This window comes from Sorex araneus, chromosome 6, assembly GCF_027595985.1.
Source record: "Sorex araneus isolate mSorAra2 chromosome 6, mSorAra2.pri, whole genome shotgun sequence".
In the NCBI taxonomy this organism is placed as follows: domain Eukaryota; kingdom Metazoa; phylum Chordata; class Mammalia; order Eulipotyphla; family Soricidae; genus Sorex; species Sorex araneus.
This window is the reverse complement of record NC_073307.1, coordinates 61,135,321-61,153,663: the sequence shown is the minus strand read 5'-3', so window position 1 is coordinate 61,153,663 and position 18,343 is coordinate 61,135,321. Positions and strand designations below refer to the sequence as shown.

Below are 18,343 nucleotides of genomic sequence, written 5' to 3'. Positions count from 1 at the left end.
CAGGGCTGTGTTCACTGGGGGCCGGACAAGGGGCAGCCCTGGTGCGGGCCTGTACGGACCTTCTTGTAGGATTCAGGGAAGGTCCCAGGGCTCAGTTTCCTCTCCTGTAGCCGAGCCCAACACTCTGGTCTGGTCAGACAGCCCGGATACCAACCCACTTGTGTCTGCAGGAGAGGAAGGAGCTTCTGGCAGTGTCTTCCAGGTGGGTCAGAGATCTGGTGCCGGATTGTTTTTGCTGGTCAGAGAGTTTCCAGTTGCAGTGCTGGGACTTCTGGGCAAGGTTGGTAGATTGTGCTGCTCTGTGGTGCTCATGGCTCTGACTTCTCCTCCAGGTCTTGCACAGAGCTTATTTCAGATCCTCAGGAATTAGAGATGGGAAGATGGTGACACGCTTTCTGATTCACTGTCCACAGGTAGGAGAAGAGTGACAGGAGGACACGGGTGTGAACAAGCTTCCTGGCCGATCTGTCTTGAGCTATTTTATGAGGGAGCCCTGGGACAGGGTTCCTGGCAGGGGTGACTGAGTGATCTCTGAGGCCACTTTTGTCCCTGTTTGTTTTGTTATATTTAGACTTAATTGTGGTCAAGAAGTACTCCCAACTCTGTGCTCCTGGGTCACTGGTGTCAGACTCGGATCTTATTGGGTACTAGTGGTATAAGGCTAACTACTTGATGGGGGTTGTTTTGTTGGGGAGGTGATGGGGGGCCACACCCTGTGATTCTTGGGAGTATTCCTGGCTCTGCACTCCAACATTGCACCTCAGGGTTCTTGCTGGACCATATGGACAGCAGGGATCGCCAGCCCCTACCCGGGTTTCCTGGACTCACTCTCCTGTTACTCCATCCTGCTACTTTGTGTTCTTTCATTTTTGATTTTGTGCCACAGTGCAGCTGCTCATGGTTTCCTCTTAGCTCTTTGCTCCGGATTCACCCCGGACTATCAGCAGGACCCAGGAGTACAGGCCTGTCTGCACCCTGGCTGCTCCAGTGACTGGCCCCGGGACATGCATTTCCCCTGTTTTGTTCTTCCTGCTGAGAGAGCCTCGCCTGTTTAGTCACTGTCTCTTGTTCACTCGCTGCTGTGTATGTGCAGTTCTGAGGGAGCAAAAGATCTAGGGCCAGCAGAGGTATTGGGGGTCAAGTCACTTACACATTCCATGGGAAGGATTTGGGGTGGCCCTGAAAGAGGACTTCCGAGTCCTACGGGCCCACATGTCCTCACACAGCTTTGAGTCACTTGCTGGACATTGTGTGTCCCTTCTCATCCCTGGAACACAGAACAGGGACTGTGGGATGTGGCATTGGCGGGGGAGGGGTGTCTCGTGTGTTGGTCCAACTCAGTGTTGCTTTATTTGGTCCTGCTAAGTCTATACTCAGGTGTTACCCTCTGCAGTGCTCATCAGATTTAATCCTGGGGTGGCTGCTGGCAAGCCCAGAACCTGCAGGAACCTTCTGGTATAGTGTCATTGTAGCACATCTGGTTTCCTGTGAGGGATTTCTGGGCTCATCAGCCTGAAATGTGGGTGGAGGCTGGTTCCTCCTGACTGAAGTGGGGAACCCTGAGCTATGGAATGCTGGAATTCAAACCCCGTGGATTGCGTGCAAGGCAAATGCCCTGCCACTATGTTGTCATTGCAGCCCCTAAGATCATTTATTTAGAAGAGTCTCATCCCCTCAGTTGCTGTTTGACTCAGTGCTTGGGGTCACTTCAAGTGATCTTCAGAGACCAGATGGCGCCTGGCATCAAATCAGAGGTCCCTGCGTGCAAAGCATGTTCCCCAATCCGGTGCATTGCCTCCATTGGACTCTTTTTGGTCTTTGAAATTTGCTTTGGGACAAACCTGCAGGACTCAGGGTTTTTTCCTGGGCTCTGCACTCAGGGATCATGCCTGGCTGGTGGGGGACCGTATGGGGTTGTCAGGGATGGAACCTGGATTGATGGGCAAGACCTTTGCCCACCTGCTGTACTATCTCCCTACCCCCATCTTCCCTTTTTTGTGGGGGGTTACACCAGGTGTTGCACAGGGGTTACTCCTGGCTCAGGCATTCAGAATTACTCCTGGATGTCCTCTGAGGGCCATATGGGATGCTGGGCATTGAACCCGGGTCGGCCGTGTGTATGTCCATCACCTTACCCACTGTGCTATCAGTCCACACTCTCCCCTTTGTTTTTTATTTTAATACACATTTGGTGGGCTTGTGAACTTTGTCCTTGCTTGGGTGCTTGGGTTTACTCCTGACTCTGCACCCAGGGAGATTGAACTCAGTGCCTCCAGTGGCTGGTATCCTGGAAACATTATAAAGGGCACGTGGATAAAGGAGAATATAGGGTCTCTCGGAAAACTGACTGTGAAGGCCAATTTTGTGACAGGACACGAGAACCCACGTGAGAGCCTTGCTCATCCCCGTCACCACACTGTGAGTGATGGGGACGCGGTAGTGTGAGGGGCACTTTCATGCTTGTTGTTCACTTGTTTCCCGATACCCCGGCAGTTCTGGAGTCTCGGTGGAGGCTTAAGGGGGATGCATTTTTTTGCAGGATGTGGTGAGGTTGTACTGAGACACAGGGGTTGTGTGTGTTAGTATGTGATCCTGGGGGAACCCTTTGGCCACCATTGCCACCTCCTCAGATCAGGCAGTGGCGGGTGGGTGCGGGGCTGAGCTCTGGGTCTACTGTGAGGGGGGGGCGGGGCTTGGTCTTCCTGACCCTGACACCACAGGACTGTGCTGGACCCTGTCCAGGAACCTTTTATTTTGTTGTGGGGCCTTGTGTTGCTGTAGGTTTTTCCTCGTGGTCCTCAAGCCTTCCTTTGTGCGGTACTCAGGGAACAGCCCCTGACACCCTGTACACCAACCTGCTGTTCTCTCTCTGACCCACTAAGAGATTTTCTTCCACATTTATGTTTAACAGTGAAGGATTGCACCCATAACAAAGCTAGTTGGGAGGAGCGACAGTACAACGGGGAGGGGAGGGTGTTGGTCTTACCCATGCCCGACTGGGATTTGATCCCCAGTATCCTTTATGCTCCACCAAATGTCACCGTTCTAGTCAAATACAAAAGCCCAAGAACTAGTTTGAGGATAGTCAGGCTCCTCACAGCAATCCTCCCGAAGGACTTTCCATTTGCTGGGTGCCTGTTTGACTGTGAGAACCAGAGATGCCCTCCACCTGCCCGGCCTATCCACCCAGGGATTATTCGACTAATTCTTACCTTGATTGCTGTGATTGATTTTAGAACTCAAACCACAGCATGAGGATTTGTTGTTGCTGCAATTTGACTTGAGAATGTGGTCACCAAATAGGAGTGAATGACAAGATTCTCCTGTGGAATATTTTTATGCTGGCGGGATAGTTCAGTGGAGCGACAATGTGACTTGAAAGGTGGTTGTCAGCGTGAGAAGTGCAGCGTGAGAACACCAATGGCTATGAGCACACACAGACCCATATAAAGGAATATTGATTACACATATAATACTTTTCCATTCACCAATTCCTAACCCTGATTCTGGGTCACCCACGAAATTAGTTTAACTAATTCTGGGCATGTGATTCACTTAGTTTCTAGCCCACTCCTGTAACTGAATACATGAACAGTTGGAGCTACTCCAGCAATTGGAAGTTCAGTGCAATGTAAACAACAATCAGGACAGTTCAGTTGGGAGGTGCTGACCCAGGATCCATGGTTAGAACCCCAGAGGGTTCCCCGAGCCCAGTGTGGAGTGATCCCTGAGCAGTCAGGGAAAAGTGCTCGGCACAACAGAACGTGCCCCCCAAAAATGGTCATTGAACAGAAAACATTATGATATCTGTATATTAACGCTCAGTGATTTCTGAGCATTGTTTTTTGTGGTGTTGGTTAGGGGTCAGGGTTGGGGCACTTACTAGTGGTTACTTGCAAGGAAATCCTTGTGGATTTTATTTGCTTAGTGAAAACATATACACTTTGGCTTCATACTTTGTGTATCTGGTAGTTGTTGACCCCACAGATTTCCTGCTGACCTGATCCAAGATGAGAAACGGAAAAAAATCAACTTTCCTTAGAGAAAGTACCCGGTCAGGAATAGTTGGAGTCTGGCCCTTTAAAACTCCGGCCGGAAGTGAGGGTGGCAGCATTTCCTATTGGCCGCCATTGTCAGAGCTTTGGGAGCGGAGTTGGAGGGAAAGGGGGTGCCCTGGGCTGACAGGGGGTACCCCGCGGGGTCACTCCATGCAATGGAGGGGGCGACGGCCCCACCCTGGCGGCCCCAGCGTCCTACCGAGGTTTGTCCCTTTCTGCCATTCAGGGAAATGAGGGGGTTTCTGAGGGAACTTGCCTCAGTGCTGCCAGCAGGCCCGAGTCCCAAGGAGGCCTGGCCGCACACAGTGGGGATCGGGGCGACCCCCGGCTCTGTGCTTGGGATGCTATGGGGGTCTGGGGACCCCATGGGTTGTCAGTCAAGGCCCCACCCTCCCCTCTTGCCCTGTTGCTTAAGCCCCAACCAAAGAGAAAGACAAGAGGGAGTCTCAGTTTCCCCAGTTTCCCCGCAGGTCAGCGGAGTGTGCGAGGCCGCCTCGCCATTGGTTCCTGCAGGGACACTCGGAGCCCCCGGGGTCACGGGCTGGGACTGGGGGGGTCACCCGGGAATGTTCCCGGGCCGGTCCTTTGTGGGCCACATCCGTCATTGTGGGGATTATGGAGTCAGGGCCAAAGGGACGGTTCCCCAGGAAAGGGAGGGGGCGAGTCTCTCTTTTAAATAAAACCTATGTTGTGTTCTGTAATTTTTGACCGACATCCTGCAGAATTCAGTGTCCGTCCTGGCTCTGCACCAGGGGACTCTCCTGGCGGGTCTCAGGGTCCTGTGAATGTCAGGGTCAATCCTGTCAGCCCCGTGCACGGCAGGTGCTCTCCCAGTGCACTGCCCTCTGCACTGGCCGGGGACTCAGGAATGTGTGGATTAACGTTTGATTTTCCCGGGTTCCCTGCGCCTGCGGTAGGTTTTGGGATCCTGGGAGATGCAGAGCTGTAAGAGACCCTGGTGGATGCGGGTGTAGCATCTGGGCTGTGTTGTACCAGAGGGGTTCGTGCAACCAAATGTTGCAGGTAATAGTCTGGTCACTTCCAGAATGTACCCCTAGATGTACCATAATAAAATCTAGGATGACCATTGGTCACCAAGCATTTATTTCTTTGTTTTACATAATATTTATAGTGAGGGAACACATGAAAATTTTCAGGGGTGATTCCTACCTCTGCACTGAGGGATCACTCTTGGTGATGCTCAGGGCAACACAGCATTCCGACAATCAAACCTGGGTAGACACGTGCAAGAAATAACCCCACACAGTATATTTTTATTAATAATAATTATAGTTTTTGGTCCACAGGTGGCAGGTGCTCAGGGTTAGCTCAGGTGTGGCTCCTGGCAGTGCTGGGTTGGGGAAACCTATGTGCTCTTGCATATTAACCTGGGCTCAGCTGCTTGAACTAAAAGCATCCTATCCATTTACTATCTCTGCTAACTCTCTGATTTTATTTTTCCCCAGAAAAATAATTTCTGCTTCACCTGTCAGGTTTCAGAGCAATCTCTCATTGACGGAGGTATTTCTCCCGGACCAGAGGCTGCCCCTTCTGTTCTGGTGAGTACTTGTAGAAACGGGCTTTGCAGGGACTTGTTGCACTAGGTTATAAATGTCTCACTCTAGGGGCAGGAGCCTTAGTACAGCCAGGACAGTGTTGGTCTTGCTCAGGACGGACCTGGATTCAATCCTTTCATTCCGCATAGGAGTGTCTGAACATCGAGAGATGTGGCCTAAAAGACCAAAAAGAAAGAAAAGCCGATGGGATTGCAGCGATAGCACAGCTGGTAGGGCATTTGCTTTGCATACGGCTGACCTGTACTCAATTCCCGGCATCCCATAGGTCCCCTGAGCACCGCCCGTAGTAATTTCTCAGTGAAGACCAAGGAATAACTCCTGTGCATTGCCAGGTTTGCCCCGAAAAGCAAAAAAAAAAAAAAAAAAAGAAAGAAAAGCCAAGCAATAGTAGAGCATATAGGGCACTTGCCTGTCATGTGGCTGAGGGGTTTGTTCCCCAGTATTCCATAGGGTTCCCTGAGCACTGCCGGGCATCTCTCAAACTTTTTTTTGGCTGCTGTGGGCTTCTATCCAACCTCATCTTTTAGTTTCACTCTTTTTGCTAAAAACTTGGTGTTGATCAGGGACTCTTCCCCTCTATCCGTGTGTCTCTCCATGTAGGGGAACCGTGCCATGTTCCCCACCAGTAAAGCAGGTGCTCAGCCCTTGAGCTCCTTTCCCTAGGTCTGTCCCACTACTTTGGGAGCAGACGCGCTGGGATTTGAGGAAACAACTGGCCTTGCTTGAGGATTGTGCCCTGCTCTGTTCACATTAGCAGTGCCATTTGGTACCGGTGAAGGTCCCCAAGCTTTCATGTGGCCAGTGTGTGCTCCAGCCTGGTGTGCTCTCTCCTGCCCCTCGGTTCATACCTTCATTGGAAGTTCTTAGAGGTGAACATGCTGGAAAACTTCCAAGAAGAGGCTGTCAGAAGGAAACTAAGGGGTTGGAGTGTCTGAGCAAATTTATAGACATTCATGATTTAGACTTCTTTTGGGCCAAATGCATGTTCCGCCTACTTTTCTTACATAGGGTCACATAACTGAATGAGTAAAATGACATAATCTGTGTAAACTCTACCTATAAGTTCTGAGCATCCCAGGGTGTGGCCCAAAAATAAACAAACCAAAGATTTGAGCCCTGAGATTTATGGCTGGATTTCACACATCACTGTTGGCAGATGACTTTCTCTGTGCCTTTGTCAGAGGGGAGGGGTGTGGCGATCTCAAATCCAGCAGTTCTCAAGATTTCAGGATGTAAAGTTGAGTCGGACGGATGCAAACCTTGGAAATCACAGCTTGTTTTCAGCTCAGCTTCACACCAGAAGCTGCCAGGTGTCCGCAGCCCTGCCATGAACTGTACCAGTTGGGCCTTGTCCTAGCCTCCACCGCCATGCCAGTCTGTTCTTATCAGAGGGTTCACGGGATTTATATAGAATTTGAATTCTGGGGTAAGAGATAGGCCAGGAGTGCAAGCCCTGGCCTTCGAAACAGACCGCCACAGTATAATAGTTTCATTTTCAGTTGGTCCTGCCTGCGATGCTAATGGGTCACTTCTTGTTCTGCTCATTGGTCATCCCCTGCAAGACGTGGGAACACTTTCCATCTGATAGAGATTGACTTGATTGAAGTGCATGTCAGGGAGGCACCCTATGCTCTGTGCTATCAGTGAGGCCATCATAAAAATGTTTTTACTCTGGATAAATTCCAGGAAGTTGTGATAGTAAATGTATTTTTTCCTACTAAGTACACAACTCCCATTTCTTGAGTGTGTGTTTGTCTTTGGGATCACATCCACCAGTAGTCTGCCCAGTCTTTCTTCTCACTCTGCACTCAGGAATCCCTCCTGTTGGGCCTTCTGGACTGTAGGGATGAGGGAGGTCAAGCCCGGGTAGCTGTGTGCAAGGCCAGTGCCCACCTTTTCCTGTTTTATTGACCTGACTCTGGGATCTGATTTTTACCTATTCAGCTACATATGTTTGTTCAGAAATTATAGACTTTTCAGTTAGGGTAGACCCAAGAGCCCTAAGAACAGGACAGCAGGTCAGCTGCTTGTTTTACCTTCCCTAAGAGCGAAGGGCATCGTGGATTACAGCACACTTTTTTGTCCCCTGGAGAGTAAGGGACATCTAGCAATGTTTTTCTGGTTGTGTCTCTGAGCTGTGCCTGAGGGTGATGCTGGTCAGGGCCTTTCTGGATCCAGTGTGGGGACTTCCAGTCAGGGCCATGAGTTGTGCTCCGTTCTGGAGCTCATGGGTCTGACTTCTCTTCTAGGTGATTCCCTGGACCCACGTGCTGATCCTTGGGAATTACAGAAGCTGCAGACAATGTTGAAGAGCCATCTGATACACTGTTCCCAGGTTGGAGGAGAACAATGTGGTGACATGATGCAGTGACAGGCAGGTATCGGTTTCTAGGGTCTCTGAATCTTGAGTTTCAGGAAGGAGTCCTGGGATATAATTCCTGGCCTGAGTGCTCCAACTCTCCCTATTTGATGCTACTGTGTCCTTGTCTGTTGGTTTCCTTTTATTTGGATTTAGCCACAACCAGCAGTGCTCAGTGAGTACTTCTAACTCAGTGCTCAATTATTCCTACCAGATCTCAGGGACCCTATCGGGTGGCATGGATTTAAGACTTTCTTCGGGGCTGGAGAGATAGAAAAGCGGATAGGGCATTTGCCTTGCACACGGCCAACACGGGTTCGATTCCAGCATCCCATATGGTCCCCTGAGCACCGTCAGGAGTAATTCCTGCAAAGCCAGGAGTGACCCCTGAACATTGCTGGCTGTGACCCAAAAAGCAAAAAAAAAAAAAAATAAAAAGGCTCTTCAGTTTCATTTTTTTTTCTTTTCAGAAACATTTAGTGATCATTATATTTTAGGACAGGAATGACTGCGTGCTTTATATCTGTTTCACTTACAGTACTTGTCTTTGCAAAGTAACTGTAGTTTGATCTATGCAACATTTTTCTTTTTTAAAAAAATTTTTTTTCAATTAGTGAATCACCGTGAGGATACAGTTAACATATTTGCATATTTTCGTGCTTGTGTTTCAGTCATACAATGCTCGAGTACCCATCCCTCCACCAGTACCCATTCTCCACCACCGATGATCCCTGTATCCCTCCCAACCCCCCACTCCATACCCCACCCCATCTCTGGTATGGTATTCCCTTATGTTTTGTGAGGTAATGGGAGGGTCACAACGAGTGATTCTTTTGGGTTACTTCTGGCTCTGTAGCTGGCAGTGCTTGCTGGACCATATGGGACAGTGGGGATTGACAGTCATGCCCACTGTCCCTGGACTCGCTGTAGTTTAACTCCATCTGCCGCTTTGTTTTCTATTGTATTTGTTGTTATCCCACAGTGGATGTGCTCAGGGCCACTGGAGACCTACCATCAGCTGCGGGCCTTCGGTGAGAGCAGCCTGGGAGCAGGGCTGCGCTTTGTGTTCCCCAGGGACAGTGGTTCTGATGGGCCAGGATTATTGACAGCAATGCTGATAACTTTCATATGTTCATTTCTCTTTGTTTGTTTTTGTTATTTGGCCACACTTGGCAATCGTCAGGCTTGCTTCTGGGATGCAGGGTGTCTACCCAGGCCAGTCAAGAGCATGGGAAAGCCCCCCACGTGATGTACTATCGATAAACTTCCTGTGAATATTTCCTTCCATTGCTAGATGAATCTACTTCTTGTACGACCACAGGGGCCCATGGGGGTGCTGTGGATTAAACCGGGTCAGCAACTATATGGCAGGTGTTCTATTGTACCTGGCCTGTAACATCATTTGTTATTATTTGTTTTCAGTTTTGATTGTGTGAGGGGCCTATACCCAGCAGTGCTCAGGGGTCACTCTGGCTGTATATTCAGGAATTTCTCGTGGCAGTGCTCCTGGCCTGTATGGTTGCTAGGGATCAAACCTCTCTCTGTATGTCATCAGGTGCCCACCTTGCTGGACTATCGCTCTGAGCATGAGTTCATTTTTTTTTTTAGGGACTCACGTCATCAGTTGCTGTTGTATTTCAGTGCTTGGAGTCACTTTCTGTGCTTTTTGGGGGGCTTCAGCATAAGAATTTCAGACTGAAATTGAAACTTCGGAATTCTGTGACTGATAACTACTAATTTGGGGTATATCAAAAGTGGAGTTTCTGTTCAAGCTCTTTTAGGAATTAGTTTAATATTGTTTGGGACACATTGGGTTGTATCATTTCTTTACCGGGACAGGAGTTCCTGGGCTTTAAGGAGGAGCCCTGAGCCCAGGAAGAAGAGGCATGTGTGCAGGTAAATGTCTGAGGACCCTCCGTGGCTCAGGCTCTGGGAAGTGTGTGGATGCCTGAGTTCATGTGAGTCACGCTGCTGACCCTAGAGGCCTCGGGCTCCTGGATACAGGTGTCTGTGCCACGCTCACTGTGCCCTTAATTTCATGAACTGCTTGTCATAGAAAGATCCTGTTCTTTCCTTTCTTGGCTTTGTTCTCATTTTCCCTTACCTGTCAGGTATGTAGAATATTCATGGGATTCACAGCCATTGGGCAACTGTCTGTGCTTCACCATTCTGTTGTTCAGCCTGCACTGATGGTGTGCCCTTTCAGGGGAATCTAGTTACCACTCTACTCTTTCTTTCATGCTTATTTTTGCCCTCAGATCATTAGCATGTTTTGTCAGTATATTAAATTTATTTTTGACTTTGAGACTCGGAATTTTCAGTGTTTATTCCTGGAAGTTTTAAGAGGTTACTTTTGGTGGTACTCAGAGATCAGACCCTGTCAGCTTCATGTGAGGGAAGTGCCTCCCTGCTATTCTATCTAATCCACTAAGAAATATCATTTGTGGGGCTGGAGCCATAATACAGCAGGTAGGGCGTTTGCCTTGCACGTGGCCAACACGGGTTCAATTCCCAGCATCCCATATGGTCCCCTGAGCACCACCATGAGCTTTTCCTAAGTGCAGAGCCTGGAGTAACACCTGTGAGTCACCAGGTGTGAACCAAAAAGCAAAAAAAAAAAAATAAGAAGTAAAAAAGAAGTGTCTTTTACTTTTCTGTTTACAGAGTGAATGCATGAGCCTATGAAAAATTGCTGATTTGAGACAAAGAGCTATTACAGCCGGGAGTGTAGTTGTCCTGTACATGGCAGACATAGGTTAAAACCCTGACATCTTATATGCTCCTAGGTATCACCAGGCCTGTTTAAAAAACATAACCCAAAACACTACTTCGTGGATTCGCAAGCTGCTCCCAGCATTCCCCACAATGGATGTCCTTCGAATACTTTCCATTACCGATTCTTTTTTTTTAATTCTTGTTGGATAACACCAAGCAATGTTCAAGGGTTATTCCTGGATCATTCCCTCAGGAATTCCCGCTGGCAGTGCTTGGGGAACTATATGGGATTCTGAGAATCGAACCTGGGTTGGTCTTGTGCAAGGAAAATGCCCTAACCACAGTGCTATCACTCCAGCCCCAACACTACTAACTCTTTCATTGTGTTTTATGTTTGATTTCAGAAAGGAAATCGTAGCTTCAGGGGTTTTCACTGCAACAATTTGATTTGGGAATTGAGTCACCAAAAACGAGTGAATTGGTAAGATTAGCATGTTGAATATAAATATTTTGACAGGATAGTTCCTTGGATCTAGAATGTGACTTGAAAGTGGAGTTCTGGCCACTGCAGGGTGGAACTTTGTAGCCTACTGTTGTGAGTAGAGGGACCCTAGTCTTACTGGGTGCTAAAATCAGTCCTTTTAAAATCTAAGGATATTATTATTGTTGCTGTTATTATTATTATTATTTTTTTTATTTCTTGGTTTTGTTTTTCATTCACTCACGGCGATGCTGATTAGTTACTTCAGGCTCAGCACTGAGGAATAACGCAGGAAAGTACTAATGGCACCATCTGGGATGCCAGAATTCAAACCGAGTCCACCATATGCAGTGGAAATACCCTCCCCACTGTTCTAGCATTCTTATCCCAATTCCTACTACCTTTAATTTTGAAGAAATATTCTGATTTTTCAATGAATTGAAAGAAGGCAGGAGAGTTAATTGTTTAAATGAATTATTTTGTTGCCACGAGTGATAGAGTATTGGGGCGGACTTGCCTTCCACAGGATGGAAATCTGGGTTCTATTCCCAGCAATGTTCCATGGGACCCACCATCAGTGATCCGTGGTACCTCTTGGTGTGGTCCACCTCAAATAAATACAACCTACAAACCAAAAAAGAACAAAAAACCTCATTGGTCGTGGAGAGGATTTATTTGTGGTGAAATGTTTACAGTAGCTCCCATGGTCCATCTTGCTGTGTTGCGTTTCAGCCTTGCCTTAACACACGGATCCGGGGCTCCACACTGTGCTACAAACAAACCAGGACTCGGGTGTATTTTATTTTGTTGGAAACTACGGCTTTGAAATTCTGCAGATAGTATTATTTCCATTTTATGTCTGTGTTTATCGAATTGAAAAAATTTAAACAAATTAATGATGGTGCAGCCTTCAATTAAGTGCAGTCACTATGTGGAAACATTGGGTCATCCCATAGAACATCCATCCACCTATCAGAAATTGCATTCCTAGTCGTGGTAATGTTGGTCTCAGTTTCTTTTGACAGGGAGACTATGAAGGAATGGAGCAGTCATTGGAATTCTCTTCTGCTTTTTACAGGGAAGCAGCCAGCCCTAGTGGAATGTCTCTGATCCTGCACTGTGTGACAGTGTCTCAGAGTGAGCAATCTCGCCCTCTGCCCCATGGGGATGCCGAGACAGGCCTAATGTCTTCTGAGGGTGATCAGAGTGGAGAGATCAACCTCACAGTGAAGAAGCTTTCCCCTGGGAAAAACTCCTCACAGTCTGTTCTCCTCAGTTTCTGGACACAAACCCCTCAAGGCAGAAGCCCCAGGACAGTGGGAGAGGAGCACCGTTTATGGTGAGTCCCGCATGCTGACATTTGCATAAGTAAAGTCATCATGGACTGACCCCGTCTAAGAATAATGTTCCCTTTGAAACCCCCAATAGACAGAATCCCCAGGATTGTTACCAGGGAGAACAAACTTTGATTCAGGTGTCATCGCAGTGTTTCAGTGCAAAGATTGCAAACTGCAGAAAAACCGTTTATGTATATGGACTGTGGGGAAGCTTTCACTTCCCCCTCAAATCTTATTATACATCATAGAGATAACACTGCAGACAAACCTCATGCATATGAGCAATGCGGAGAGGCCATTACCTTGTGCTCACAACTTGGTGTCTTCAGGGAAATTCATACAGGAATGAAAACTTACTCATGTCAGGATGGGAAGGTCTAAACTTGCTCCTCTGATCTTTTTCATCACAGAAAGAGTCATTCTGGAGAGAAACCATATTCATGTCAGGACTGTGGAAACGTCTTTGCTTATCACTCAAGCCTTTCTGTGCACAAGGATAATCACACTGGAGAGAAACAGTGACTGTAAGACATGTTGAAAGGCCTTCACTTGATTGGCAGCCCTTAAAGGGCACATGGATACTCATACTGGAGAGAAGGCTTATATATGTCAGGAGTGGGGGCAGAACTTTAGCAGATCCTCAGTGCTTACTGTACATAGGAGAATTCATACTGGGAGAAACCTTATAAATGTAAGGTATGCAGAAAGGCCTTCACTAATTTATAGGTTTCAATAGGCATATGAATACTCATACTGGAGAGAAGCCCTTTGTATGTCAGGAGTGTGGGAAGACCTTTACCAGTTCCACGTATCTTATTGTACATAGTAGAAATCCCAGCCTTATGTATGTCAGGAGTGTGGGAAGACCTTTACCAGTTCCACGTATCTTATTGTACATAGTAGAAATCCGTGCCTTATGTATGTCAGGAGTGTGGGAAGGCCTTCAGCTTTCCTCCTATCTTACAGTACATAGGAGAATTCACAATGGAGAGAATCCTCATAATTGTAAAGTTTGTGGAAGGGTCTTTACTCAACATATGAGAAGTCATACTGGAGAGATGCCTTATTAGTGTCAGGAATGTGGGAAGGCATTTAGCTCATCCTCAATGCTCACTGTACATAGGAGAAATCATTTGGGAGAGAAGCCTTTTGTATGTCAGGAGTGTGCGTAGACCTTTCTCAAATACTCAGCTGACTAGACATAACAGAATGCACACTGTCGAGAAACCTTAGAAATGTAAGGCATGTAGAAAGGCCTTCATTTGATCATCTGCCCTGAAAACACATATGGGTACTCACAGTGCAGAGAAGCCTTATGTATGTCAGGCGTCTGGGAAGGCCTGACATACATAAGGCATTATACAGTAGTAGTATAACCTTAGTATTATACTTACTACTCATAGGAGAATTCACACTTGAGAGAAACCATATTAATGTAAGGACTGTGAGACAGCCTTAATCAGCACAAGCGATTTCATACTAGAGAGAAATTGAATGTGAGAAATGTGGAAAGCGTGTCATTTCTCATGCCTTTGTAGTCATAGGAAAATAAATGGAGAGGTTTTTCTTTATTTGCTTTTTGGGTCACACCCGTCTATGCACAGGGGTTACTCCTGGCTCATGCACTCAGGAATCACCCCTGGCGTTGCTCAGAGGACCATAGGGGATGCTGAGATTGGAACCCGGGCAAGGCAAACACCCTACCCGCTGTGCTATCACTCCAGCCCCTCTGTGAGTCCTTTTGGTGGATGTATGTTTTGCAATCTGGAGAATCGTGATATCCCCCAGAAATTTTGCAGGGATGTGATTCGGATCCAGTAGAGTCATGGCTGTGAAATTATTTTGTAAGTTATAAAGTGAGAGCCTGGCAAGCGACCCGTGGCGTACTTGATATGCCAAAAATAGTAACAATGACGGTCTTCATTCTCCTGACCCTGAAAGAGCCCTCATTACGCCATCAGCCTACACTGGCATACGACAGGGACAAATGGAGACATTACTGGCGCCCGCTCGAGCAAATTGATGAACAACAGGATGACAGTGATACAGTGAAGTTTTAAAGTGCCTTTTGAACATTAGGCACACGGATGTGGCGTATAAATATAAGGCATTATTTCTGGCTTCAATCTTGATTTTAAAGTTGGCTTATTAGTATAAAGTAGCAGATAATGTTATTAATTTGGGGGAGAAATGAAGTATTGATAAAGTTTTGGGGAAAGGGTGTTTGATTAATTAATAAAGTTTCTGATCACTGTTAGTTCATAGAAAACAATAAGACTTGGGGCCGGAGCAATAGCACAGCGGGTAGGGCGTTTGCCTTGCACGCGGCAGACCTGGGTTCGATCCTCGGCATCCCATATGGTCCCCCAAGCACCGCTAGGAGTGATTCCTGAGTGCAGAACCAGGAGTGCAGAACCTGAGCATCACTGGGTGTGACCCAAAAAGCAAAAAAAAAAAAAAATTCAATAAAAAGAAAACAATAAGACTTGCAGTGTATCTGGACCATTTGTATTAGGGATAATTAAGTGGGTAATCCCCTCTGGTCACTTTGTCTTCTGATGTATTCTTGCTGTCTGCTGGCCTCTTCTTACCACTTCATCAGTCCTAACTTCTCCAGGAAGTGACCTTCACAGTGCAGCCATTTTTTCATTCATTATTAGTGGGCTTATATTTTGGGCCTGTCATTAGATTGGACTGTGTGAAGTCATCATTTTTTTGGTTAAAAACAGTCATTTCAGCTTGCTCAGACTAATACAATAGGTACTTAATAAAGTGTTGCTAATTCTTTCATTGGATCAATTAACCAAACAGGGTGTTTTGCTCTGTAGCTCCTTGGATCTTGGGTTCTTATGATTTTTTTTATGCTTTGAATCCCTTATCAGAACAACAGTTTTTGGTGCATAAAGTACATATCTACAAATAATGCCAGTTACACTGAAATACAGTTATCAAAATGAAAAGAATCCAAACTTGTCATATAGTAATGTTTACTTTTAAAATTAACACATTAAACAGCAAGATCATTGAATTAAAACTTGGGAATAGTTACTGTATTTTTTTTTTCAATGATAGCTGCTTGAAACTCTTTTTTGCACTGTGCACAGGAAATCATCAGTATGGAGTGGCCTCTGAAGATCACTTAGAAGTATGGAATGCTGAGAAAGAGCTGTCTGGACCTGATGCTAGACTTTGGTAGCTGAATGATGCTGGGGAGAGTTACCAGATCCTCATTTAGATAGGAAGGCTGTGAGCAGAGGTGATCTAAATGGCAAGTTTAAGATACATGAAACTTAAAAGCGGTGATAAAATTGAGTGATGTTCAGTAACATCTCTGTAATATGAATAAAAATATTGTGATACGATGCAAAGTCAAGGCAGAGATAATGCTAATACTATTGTTGTGCTTTGTTGCCTGTCTTCTTTTTTGGGGTCACATGGTGATGCTCAGGGGTTACTCCTGGCTTTACACTCAGAAATCACTCCTGTTGGTACTCGGGGGACCATATGTGATGGCAGGGATAAAACCCAGGTCATTTGCATGCAAGGCAAATGCCCTACCAGCTGTACTATTGCTGTGGCCCAAGGCAGTCTTGTTCATATCTAGGGCAGTAGTCTTACATTTCAAAGACTTTGGAAGTTAGAGGGCCATAAGTCATCTAACAAGTGTTGCAAAGATGTGTACATTTGTGGACGTCTGTTAGGCTTGATCCAATCCCTTGGCAGTATTAATGTATTAAGGCCTTATACTCGTAGACTTGAGGACTAGAATCTGTCCAGACAGTCCTTGTTTACCTACCAGTATTTAAGAAATTAAAGTAGACCCACTCTTTTTGTAGATTCCAAATATAAATTGACATATAGATGTGTAAATTTTTTTCTGTGTGTGTAGGGGTGCACAGCTGGAGATGCTCAGGCGTTACTCCAGTCTCTGCACTCAGGAACTAGTTCTAACAGTAAACCGGGGACCATGTGAGATGCTGGGGATCAAAGCTTATTTGGCTCTGGACAAGGCAAGTTCCTACTCATTGTACTATCTCTTCAGCCCCAGACATGGAAACTTTTATAAGATAATTTCATTGAAGTTTTCTGTAGTTACTAAAAAATAAATATTATAAAGGTCTTTGTGAAAATGACTCACAAAAACTGACTATGTCTGTTTAAAAAGTTTGCTAGTGTTTACATGGGAAGATCATGGACAAACAATACAGTGAGTACTCCAGCGATTCATAGAAAGAAGGCCGCCGTGTGGATGGGATGGCAGGGCGAGCTGGGCCTTGAAGACGGGTTCAGTGGATAGACACGAGTGTGGGAGAAGGCATTTGCAGCAGGTAGGAGCCGTAGGAACTTTGGGTTTACTCCTGGGAGTATATGTTCCTTAAGAGAGTGCTGTGTGAGTGTGGAGATGTGGTACGGTGGGTAGGGTGCTTGCCTTGCAAGGGGATGGCCTTAGTTCAATACCATGTGCACATATGGTCCCTGGAGTCCCACTAGGAGTGGTTCCTGAGCACAGAGCCAGGAGTATGCACCGAGTGCCGTTGACTGTAGTCTAAAAACAAACAAACCAAAACAATAAAAAAGAGATTGCTTCTTATTTTGTTTTGGCTTTTTGGATCACACCCAGTGATTCTCAGCGGTCACTCATATCTCTGCACTCATGAATTACTACTGGCGGTACTTGGGGCATCAAATGGGATGCAGGGATCAAACCCGGACTGGTCATGTGCAAGGCAAACACCTTACCCCATGTCTATCTCTCTGGCCAAAGAGATTGCTTCTTCAGCTCCCAAATTTGCAGAGATTTTCAGTAAATAGTATCATAAAAACGGTCAACTTTGGTCACTAATCATCAGTGTAAATTCTTTGTTCTTTCTTGCCTGTAATATAATTATTTTCCTAATGTATACTGATTTCTGGCTTCCTCCATCCCTCTCAGAGAGCCCAATAAGCTACGGACCATATCTCACAAGAACGGCAGAGCCTGGCCAGCTACATGTGCCATATTCCATATGCCAAAACCAGTTACAACAAATCTCACAATGGAGATGTTACTGGTGCCCACTTGAGCAAATCGATGAACAACGGGACGACAGTGCTACAGTGCTGTTTCTTTCTTGCAGTTCGGTGATGCTCAGGGGACCATTCGGAATTCTGAGGTGTGAACCCAGATTGCCCACGTGCACCTCTTGCCCCATCCTCTGGATGTGAAATTGTGTTTCTGAAACTGCCTCATGTGGTTTCCCTTGTAGGCAAGCGTCCATTGGTTGGGCTTTTTCCAAAGACTGTGTTCTTCCAGCATTTTCCCCTTTCCAGTGTCTGTCCAGCTCTCTGGACTGCTGCTAGGCTAGTTCCTGTCTGCATCTCCAGGGCTGGCTTCAGAGTCACTGCTCTCATCCCATCTTAATTCCCAGCATCAGGTGCCTTGTACCTACCTGCCTGTTTTACCTTCAATCAACCCACCCACATTTTTCCTGAGGGACTGTGATAGCACTCTAAATCTTAGCCATGGCCCTTTAAGGCCCCTGGCAGAAGCGGAAATGATGTCACAGAGGGCCCTTCGGGGATCCTTTCTATTCTAGCTGTGGTTGCCTGGCTCGGGCCACCATTGGTCTTGTGGGTAGAGGAGGAATTGGCGCCCGGCGGCAGGGTGGCTGTGAAGGCAGATTTTGTGGCAGGACCGAAGTGCCCTCCTGAGTGCCCTGCGCCTCCCCATGTGTTTGGTAGTTGAAATATTGCTTTTCTCCTTCTCCTCTCCTTTTTGCATAGTTTACTTCATAGCAATATCTTTTCTGTAGGAAAAGACAGGAAGACAGTTAAGT

General features: G+C 46.6%; 1 long non-coding RNA gene across 8 annotated transcripts in view; it reads left to right on the top strand.

Moving 5' to 3' along the window:
• LOC129405621 (uncharacterized) overlaps positions 1-16,657 on the top strand; it is a 44,396-nt gene extending 27,739 nt beyond the window's left edge. For 4 of the 8 annotated variants that reach the window (XR_008630699.1, XR_008630697.1, XR_008630694.1 and 1 more), the window contains 6 exons: positions 333-413; positions 5,525-5,617; positions 7,885-8,013; positions 11,114-11,190; positions 12,269-12,529; positions 15,632-16,657. This is a non-coding gene — a long non-coding RNA (uncharacterized LOC129405621). Of the gene's footprint in view, positions 1-332; positions 414-5,524; positions 5,618-7,884; positions 8,014-9,833; positions 9,891-11,113; positions 11,191-12,268; positions 12,530-12,937; positions 13,052-15,631 lie in introns of all 8 variants that reach the window. The other 4 variants (XR_008630701.1, XR_008630696.1, XR_008630698.1 and 1 more) reach the window with 3 other exon arrangements.
• The last annotated feature ends 1,686 nt before the right edge of the window (positions 16,658-18,343 follow it).